The 10,000-nt window shown below is 35.5% G+C and overlaps 1 long non-coding RNA gene across 1 annotated transcript in view; it reads left to right on the top strand.

Annotated features, from left to right (window-relative positions):
* Positions 1-10,000, top strand: part of LOC122356282 — a 17,601-nt gene that overhangs the window by 3,438 nt on the left and 4,163 nt on the right. The window lies entirely within an intron of this gene.

Below are 10,000 nucleotides of genomic sequence, written 5' to 3'. Positions count from 1 at the left end.
GGATTAATAGCATAAAAACTGTTAAGTCATTCTAAAATGAAACTTAAAAATACTAAAATAAATAAATTATATACTAAAATATATATTTTAAAAATTATATATATATATATATATATATATATATATATATATATATATATATATATATATATATATATATATATAGTTAGTCGAAATAACCTAAATAAAACATATAACAAAATTCGGATTATACCTAAAAACAAAAATTAATACAAATTGCAAAAGCCAATAACAATAAGAAAAATAGTATTACTAAAAATATTTATAAACACTATAATAGTATATGAATAATACTAAAGTAGCATTGCATAAAGTGTTTAAATTGTAAAGCAGTTACACGTTTTGATTTATTGCAATGCCTTTACTGTATGTTGAAAAAGAAAAGTAGTACTTCATTAAACCTGTATTACAGTAAATTATTATTGACAATAACAGAAATGACAAAAATTGCTAAATAAATTTGAAATATCATGTATTTGTTCTTCATTTTGTGACTTGTGAGGACCGCTGAGGCTTTTTTTAAAAGAGATATACAGATGCTTTAGGTTCTGGTGATACTTTGACCCTCGACATTCATGAGCCGCTCCGTTGATAAAATGTCACAAAATAAAATCACGCAGCGCTCCAAAAGCCAACGGCAATCGATACACAAATGGTCGTGTGTGAGTGTTTACAGGCAGAGGTCACTGCCGACAGAGCAGCATGTCATCGTTTCTGAGCTCTTTGAGATGATTGGATTTTTCCTGTTTAAGACCGAGAGTGCAGTGTCAATCACATTACGTGAGGTCAGTGTGTAAATCAGTGCTAAATTAGTTGTTCAGCGAGCGTGAAATATATTTCGGTGGGGTGAGAGGCTATTCGGACATTTTCTTTGTGCTACTGTGGAAAATCACAGAACATGAATATAAAAATCAATTCTTGCCATGTTATGCATCAAAACACCAACGTGTTACCATCTAGCGCTCGCAAAGTTTCTAAATCCCTGGTAGCCCTTCAGCTAAGCTTTTAGTAGCCCAAAACTTCATTTAACTAGCCCAAATAATAATCGAAATGTCAATCAAAAACATATCTGCAGAATTTTTAAAATGTTAAATTAAAGGCATATATACCTCTTTTTTTAAAAAGTAAAATGAACACTGTGTATTTGGGGTCAGACAATATCTGTAGTAAAAAGTAAAAAGTTTTACAGCTTTCACAAAAACAAAACATTTTCACAAAAAACTTTCAGCCTTTAAACCGTTTTTATGAAAAGGGATGAGTCAAACATAAATTATTATATCAATATTACTGTCTTCATTTTTTATATTTTTAGAAGGCACATTACCAACTTTCACATTTACAAGTCTTTGTGTTTGCCGTGTAAAAACATGGGTCCATATGAACAAACAGCAGAAAGGCTTATTGAAAATGCAGCGGTATACCCCGGTAACGGCTGTACACAATGCAGCGCCGTGCTCATAAACACTGCTTTTTCAGGCGTTATAGGTAAAGTAAAATAAAAATGACAGTCCCCTTCAGAAACACATTCACAGAAAAATATCTGTGCTGCATTTTGACTTGAAAGTGCTCATATGTATTCATGGCATTGACTTAAGTTTAAAGTATCCCTATAATAGGTAATAAAAGGTTAATTTTTTGGTTTTGGGAGTCCCCAACAATAGGTTGGCCTGCATGCAAGGTCAAAAAAGACTTTCGTCTGTAATGTGTATTTACTTTTACCTTACTTGCTCAACAACACCCAAATAATTCGCTCTACTGTTCATTTTTCCAAACCCCTCCTTTGCGTGACGTTAATCTGGTACTATTGGTAATTTTGAAAACTCCATAATGGAGCATTTTAATTCAGCCATATACAATTATATTAATTGGTATAATTGTATAATTGCATATAATTGCGTACCAAGTACAAATCCTGTTTGATTTACTGTGTTATTTTCCGTAGCAAGCACTCTGAGAGGTGTTTTGACACTTCAGAGCCATCGTACAAGCGGATGATAAAAATGGCATTCTTCGTGCAGCACAAAGCCCCGTAAAAATCCCTGCACACTGATTTCACAGGAATTAGTGGTCCTTCTTTTTTAATATGTGGCTCTAGTATCACTACCAATAACACAATAGCCCAGGGAGTTTAGTTGTTGCTAGTTGTGGCTAGCAATTTTGAAAGCACTGGCTACATCATTGTATCACCAAAGAAATGCATACACGTACATTCCCCAGATTACGACAGGTTTGATGTTTGGTGTTTTGGGTGAAACACAGGTTGTTTCAAATCAATGCAATGACATTCTTCTTGACTCATCAATAGTCATTGATATTGTGACAACAGCCAAATGTTCCCATGTGGTTCCTGTGCAAATACATTAGCATAATGTCTGTATTTACAGTTCGGTAGTTTGTGTCAGACATTTTACCTGGTAGGGTGGGTTCAAGTGTTGTTGTTTTGAACTCCAGGCCAGCGGAGATCACTCTGAAACTACTGTTAGTAATGCTGCTGACCTCTGGGAAACTGGGAAAATAGTATTAATACTTTATGTCAACTGTTCCCACCACTAGTATACTATTACATAGCAACATAGCAACATTCTAAAACATGTAGAACACCATAGCAACAGTACAACAACATTCTAAAAGCAAGCAGAAAACACTATAGCAACATTTTAAAAACAACCATAATGCCATAGCAACATTCTAAAAGCACCCATAACAACATTCTAAAACATGTAGAACACCATAGCAACAGCACAGCAACATTCTAGAAGCAAGCAGAAAACACTATAGCAACATTTTAAAAACAACCATAATGCCATAGCAACATTCTAAAACACGTGGAACACCATAGCATCAGCATAGCAACATTCTAGATGCACCCATAACACCATAGCAACATTCTAAAACATGTAGAAAACCATAGCAACATTCTAAAAGCAAGCAGAAAAACACTACAGCGACATTTTAAAAACAATCATAATGCCATAGCAACCCTATAGCAACATTCTAAAACATGTAGAACACCATAGCAACAGCATAGCAATATTCTAAACGCACCCATTACACCATGGCAACATTCTAAAACATGTAGAACACCATAGCAACCGCATAGCAACATTCTAGAACATGTAGAACACCAGAGCAACAGCATAGAAACATAATAAAAGCAAGCAGAAAACACTATAGGACATTCTAAAAACAACCATAATGCCATAGCAACATTCTAAAAGCACCCATAACACCATAGCAACATTTTAAAACATGTAGAACACCATAGCAACAGCATAACAACATACCAAAAGCAAGCAGAAAACACTATAGGACATTCTAAAAACAACCATAACACCATAGCAACATTCTAAAACACGTAGAACACCATAGCAACATTCTAAAAGCAAGCAGAAAACACTACAGCGACAAAAACAACCATAATGCCATAGCAACCCCATAGCAACATTCTAAAACATGTAGAACACCATAGCAATATTCTAGAACATGTACAACACCAGAGCAACAGCATAGCAACATAATAAAAGCAAGCAGAAAACACTATAGCAATATTTTAAAAACTACCATAATGCCATAGCAAAATTCTAAAAGCACCCATAAAAACATTCTAAAACATGTAGAACACCAGAGCAGCAGCACAGCAACATTCTAAAAGCAAGCAGAAAACAATATAGCAACATTCCAAAAGCAATTAGAACACCACAGAATTCTGGCTGATTTTATACATTTTATTCTCAAAATACAGAATTCAGTTTTCACATTTCTAGGAAATCTGGTAGATTTTTTTGACACGTTGCTAAGCAATTTCTAGGGTGTTCTGGGTGGCATGCAGTTGCTAGCAGTTGTCTTTTTTGTCTTTTAACGTCAAATATTGAGACGTTACTATAATCACACCCCCCATTTCTAAGCCGTTCTGGCTGATTTTTAGCATGTTGCTATGCAGTTGCTAGGGTGTAAGTCAAGGGACACGGGTTGGCCCATGTGGTTTGTATTAATTTCCGGCTGTTCTCAGAGGATAACAGGAGCAAATGTGTGCTCTCGTCAGCAGACACCCATCCACCCGCTCACCCCGCCTCTCTTCCCATAATTACGGCCAATCAGCTGAGGGAACGCCACCGTGCATTAATCACCATTTCTCCCTTGACACGCCGCCACCGGCTGCAGTCGTTCACTAGAGAAAGACAAAGACCCAGCATCATCTGACCGAACTGAGGGATGCCCATCTTGAGAGCTATATATATCCATCAATGTGTGCCAGTATCCTGGGATTCATGCACTCCTGATGATGTGTCAGTTACAACAGCATGTCATAAAGCTTTGGGCTGCTGTATCATGTGTGATGACTGAACATGCCTGTGGGGAAACACTGATTGCTATGGTGCTTTAGGTGGTCTTATGCATGTTGCTATGCACATGCAAGGGGGGGTCATGGGTGCTATGGAGCTGTTAGGGTACATGGGTGGTTTTAACACTCTGCTATGCGTTTGTTGGGGTGTTCTGCATGTAGTTATGCGGTTGCTAGGCTGTTCTGGGAGTTTTTTGGCATGTAGCTGTGTAGTCGCTAAGGTGTTTGTAACATTTCTTTGCTGTTCAGGATGGTCTTAACATGTTGCTATGCCATTGCGTCGTTTTGATTGGAGTAGCATGCTGATATGCAGTTGCTAAGGTTTCTGGGTGTTTTTAAACATGCTGTTATGCATTGGTTGGGTTTTGTGTGTCATATGGTGGCTATACATTTGTTAGGGTGGTCTAATGGCGTTATTTTACTACAACAAAAAATAAATAATTAAGAAATAAATAAATTAATTAATATATATAAAATAAAATACTCTTAATATAGTTAATACTTCATACTTTAAGCTTGCATTGAATATATATATATATATATATATATATATATATATATATATATATATATATATATATATATATATATTCCAATGCAGTAGTTAGAATGGCCTGAGTAGTTTTAGAATATAGACCAGGGATCTATTATGCTTTGCTTACATTTTTATCACAAAGTGGCATGTTTTAGGTAGTGGGGTTTGGTACATTGCTAGCATGATTCTAACATGTTATTACCATGATTTAACACACTGCTAGCGTGTTTTTAACATGATTTAGCACATCGCATGTTTTAACATGTTTCATTTTTAGCATGTTGTTACAACAAGATTTCACACACTTCTCGTTTCAATTGCTCGTTTTTATCGCTGGCATGTTTTAGCATGTTTCTAACATGATTTGGCACATTGTCAGCGTATTTTATTATGTTTCATTGCTAGCGTGTTGTACTGTGTCTGACACGATTTTACACATTTCTTAGCATGTTTTAACATGTTTCATTGCTGGCATGTGTTAACACGTTCCGGCAGATTGCTAGCGTGGTTTAACATGTTGTTAGCATGATTAGACCCGTTGCCAGCATGCTAGCATGTCAGATTTCTCAAGCCTACCTAAATAGCACAGTATTTTTGAAGTTGATACCCCACTGCTAAATGCCAACACAGTGGGTGTGAGCTGTGGCGGGGGGTTTCTGAACCAGCTTCAAAGCTCAAATCGATTTCGATCATCTATCAGAGTCACCCTGTGTGTAGTGGCAGCGAACAGCAGGCCCCATTTACCCCGAGTACAATTAGCCCACAGTCTCAGGAAGTCTCCAACACATGCTGCAGAGGAGAAAGACTCTACTAGAGACTTTAAGAGGGGATCATGTGCTAATATAATGAAGCTTAAAGATGTCACTTCTTATTCAGATTTACTTGCCCGCTGTGAATAGAGAGCCAAAGCACACTCGAAGGATTTAATGTTATGTTGTGTGGGCCCTCTGGAGGGTTCGTGCCAGGATCAAAGATCTTCTGGAGGGCAGGCTTTCTGGAAATCATTTATCTTTTTGAAGACAGTAAAGAAGTTTCTGGAGAAGCTACTGACACACTTCAAACATAACTAGATTTGCACGTCCTGAGGGAAACAGCCATACACGGCAGTGGAAGAGCAGTGTTAAAGATTTAAGCAAGCTTAAGCTTTGTGTTCTGCATGAATGAAACGCAATGAAATGCAAAGTCTTTGGCGCTAAAGCTACGCTACATCTCAGAACCCTAAAACAGTGCTGCAAGGTTTGAAAAAATGGCACTTTGCCATCTGACCAAAAGTTGTAGCCATCCACTGGTTCTCCACAACACCCAGGCATTCTAAAAACTTCCCAGGCTACTAGAGGAACTGCTTAGAAATTTGCATAAAACCACCTAGAACCGCATGGCAACTGCATAGCAACATGTTAAAATCACTCAGATCACCCTAGAAACTGCATATCAACATGGATAAAACCACCGCATAGCAACTTCATGGCAACATGCAGTGTTGGGTAGTTATAGTTACTAGTCACTTCCCACAAATAGTAACTAAGTTAGTAACTGAGTTACGTCATAATAAAAGTAACTAATTACCAGGGAAAGTAACTATTCACGTATGTCAAATAACTTGGATGTCCCCAAAACAAATATGTTAAATTAATGAAAAGCACATTAAATAGAATAAATTATTATTATAAAAATTGTACACTAATCTACACTATTGTAATGTTTCTGTGGGACAATGTCAGAGACAAATGTTAAATTCAATATATTATTGTATATTAGCTTTCTGTGGACACTTTAGTAATCAGCTTCTATAAAAAGGGGGAAACACTAAAAATAATTGTGATGAATGAATAATACTAATAATAATATAAAACGCCCAAGGATTAATGAGCTGCTGTGTTCATGAATAGTAATCAACTCGTCTTTGTTCACAATTGATTTGCTGAAATCAAAACAGGGACGACAATAGGTGAGCGCCAGTAAATAAGAGTGTCGTTAGCGCATTACTTCCGCCCATTACCAGAGACACCAGCAGTTCTGAAAAGCTGAAGAATTACAAAGGAACTTGCAACAGAATTTAACAAAGAATATTGTTTATATGTAGCTTTTATGTTCTGCGTTTTATGTAAGACTCTAGCTCTGTATCTTTCTTTGTGTGTGTGAGTCAAAGCGTTGGCGACCAGAGCACCGTCACACTAGAATTAATGGTACGTCAAATATTGTCAGTAATGGTAACAGTTGTAAAAAACACCTTTAACACAATAGCAACTACATATCACCATGTACAAAAGCCCCAAACACCCAGATCACCATGGCAACATGTAAAAAAAAAAATCACACTTAACACCATAGCAACTACATAGCAACTTGTAAAAAAACACCTTTAACACAATAGCAACTACACATCACCATGTACAAAAACACCAAACACCCAGATCACCATGGCAACATGTAAAAAAAAACACCCCTAACACCATAGCAACTTGTAAAAAACACCTTTAACACCATAGCAACTACATATCACCATGTACAAAAATACCAAACACCCAAATCACCATAGCAACATGTAAAAATTCACCCTTAACACCATAGCAACTTGTAAAAAACACCTTTAACACCATAGCAACTACATATCACCATGTACAAAAACACCAAACACCCAGATCACCATGGCAACATGTAAAAACAAACACCCTTAACACCATAGCAACTACATAGCAACTTGTAAAAAAACACCTTTAACACAATAGCAACTACATAGCAACTTGTAAAAAAACACCTTTAACACAATAGCAACTACATATCACCATGTACAAAAACACCAAACACCCAGATCACCATGGCAACATGTAAAAAAAAAAATCACACTTAACACCATAGCAACTACATAGCAACTTGTAAAAAAACACCTTTAACACAATAGCAACTACATATCACCATGTACAAAAATACCAAACACCCAAATCACCATAGCAACATGTAAAAATTCACCCTTAACACCATAGCAACTTGTAAAAAACACCTTTAACACCATAGCAACTACATATCACCATGTACAAAAACACCAAACACCCAGATCACCATAGCAACTTGTAAAAAAAATCACCATTAACACCATAGCAACTACATAGCAACTTGTAAAAAAATCACCATTAACACCATAGCAACTACACAGCAACTTGTAAAAAAACACCTTTAACACAATAGCAACTACATATCACCATGTACAAAAACACCAAACACCCAGATCACCATAGCAACATGTAAAAAATCACCCTTAACACCATAGCAACTACATAGCAACTTGTACAAAAAATCACCCTTAACACCATAGCAACTACACAGCAACTTGTAAAAAAACACCTTTAACACAATAGCAACTACATATCACCATGTACAAAAACACCAAACACCCAGATCACCATAGCAACATATTAAAAACCACTCCACCAAAATCACCCTAGCAACTGCACAGTTATTATAAAAAGACAAAATTAAGATGCTTAAATATTCAGATATAGAAATTGAAATTGTATTTTGAAATACTATAGTTCAATAGTACTGTGGGGATATTTCTTTGATTTATTTTGTTATAAGTTGTTTAAATCAACATTGACCTGATTTGTACGTGAAGTCATACACACACAGAATGAGTTTTGCTCATTCAAACGCTGCCCTGGGTGTGTTACGTGGTTTTCATATTGAATTAATTCTCATTGACTTTGCATGTATTTAGATGAATTAATCTAAATCTAAAACCCAAAACCATATTAACAATTAATATTATCCCACAACATATCATCAAAATCATATCACTGACATGATAATGACTCCTCACAGACTGCGACTGTTTCCTCATCAGCGTGTGTTCTGCCCACACAGAAAAAAACATTAGAAGTCCATTAGCGCTTCAGCCAGAGCTCAACTAATTACTCTACAGATTCACAATTCACTCGTTTCTCATTTCCCCTCTGGTCACCTTGTTGTATTTTCTTCATGTGTTTCCTCTAATAGCGTTTCTCTTGCCAGCCGGCACGTTCCTGTTCTTGTCTTTATAGTGTTTTTGTGCTCGTGCATATATCTATAAGCCTATGTTCAAGTGGTATAATGCCTCTTTTACACATCATCTGAATTACATTTATATTTAAATACAGGGCCTAATAACAAATGCAAGTAAAAGTGTTACTCACCATTTGGCTGGTAGCTTTTTTTTTTTAAATTAAACATCTTGTGAAGTTTGTTATGAAAATGGGTTAAAAGATAAAGTAGTCAAAGAAAGGTCTGCAGTATTGTGGCAAAACAAAAGCCCAGTTATTTAACATTTTGTAACATTTAACGTTATTTAAACAGAAATAAATCAGCCATGAATATTAGTTATTATTATATTAAATTAATAATAATCTCAACTATTAAAAAGGAAATTTTACAAAATTAAATTTAGTTTAATTTGAACAAAACTGATTATTTTATCAATTGAAATTATTATTAAATAATATATAATTTATTATTATATAAATAAAAGTATAGCGACAATGCAGTTTAGTTTACTAGTGATATTTATTTTAATATTTATTTTATCAATTGTTTAAAAATAAATTGTGTTATAATTATAATTTCTATTTCTCTGGAGGTATGAGAAAAAATTATTTTAAAGATTTTTCTTGCAAGAAAAGGTCATACAGTCATGGCTGCAGTGTGCGACCAACAGAAATTAATTTCAGTATTTATACCCTAATCAAAATCAGATGCTTTTATCTCTAGTATTTCATGCCAATTATTACAGCCTTACACTTGTTTAGCATACACACACACACACACACACACACACACACACATGCTGTCAGTTGTAGGATATTGCACATTTTTTACATGCAGAAAAAGCATGTACTGGGCAATTCATAGCACATAGCAGCAAGCGTTCAAAAATAAATGCGACATACTCATAATTACAACTTCAGAAAGAAGCAGGACCTCCTGACAAGCACTTGAATGCAGCGTACAGATGAGTTTCATCCGTGTAAACACAGCAGAGTTATTACATATCGCCGTGTGTCATCCATCATCTGCTCACGCTCATGAGCTTATGAAACTGCATGACACAGGTGAAAGATATTACAAGGTAC

The sequence above is a fragment of the Puntigrus tetrazona genome, chromosome 13 (genome assembly GCF_018831695.1).
Source record: "Puntigrus tetrazona isolate hp1 chromosome 13, ASM1883169v1, whole genome shotgun sequence".
Taxonomy (NCBI): Eukaryota; Metazoa; Chordata; class Actinopteri; order Cypriniformes; family Cyprinidae; genus Puntigrus; species Puntigrus tetrazona.
Note: the sequence above shows the minus strand (reverse complement) of the source record. Positions and strands in the feature narration are given on the sequence as shown.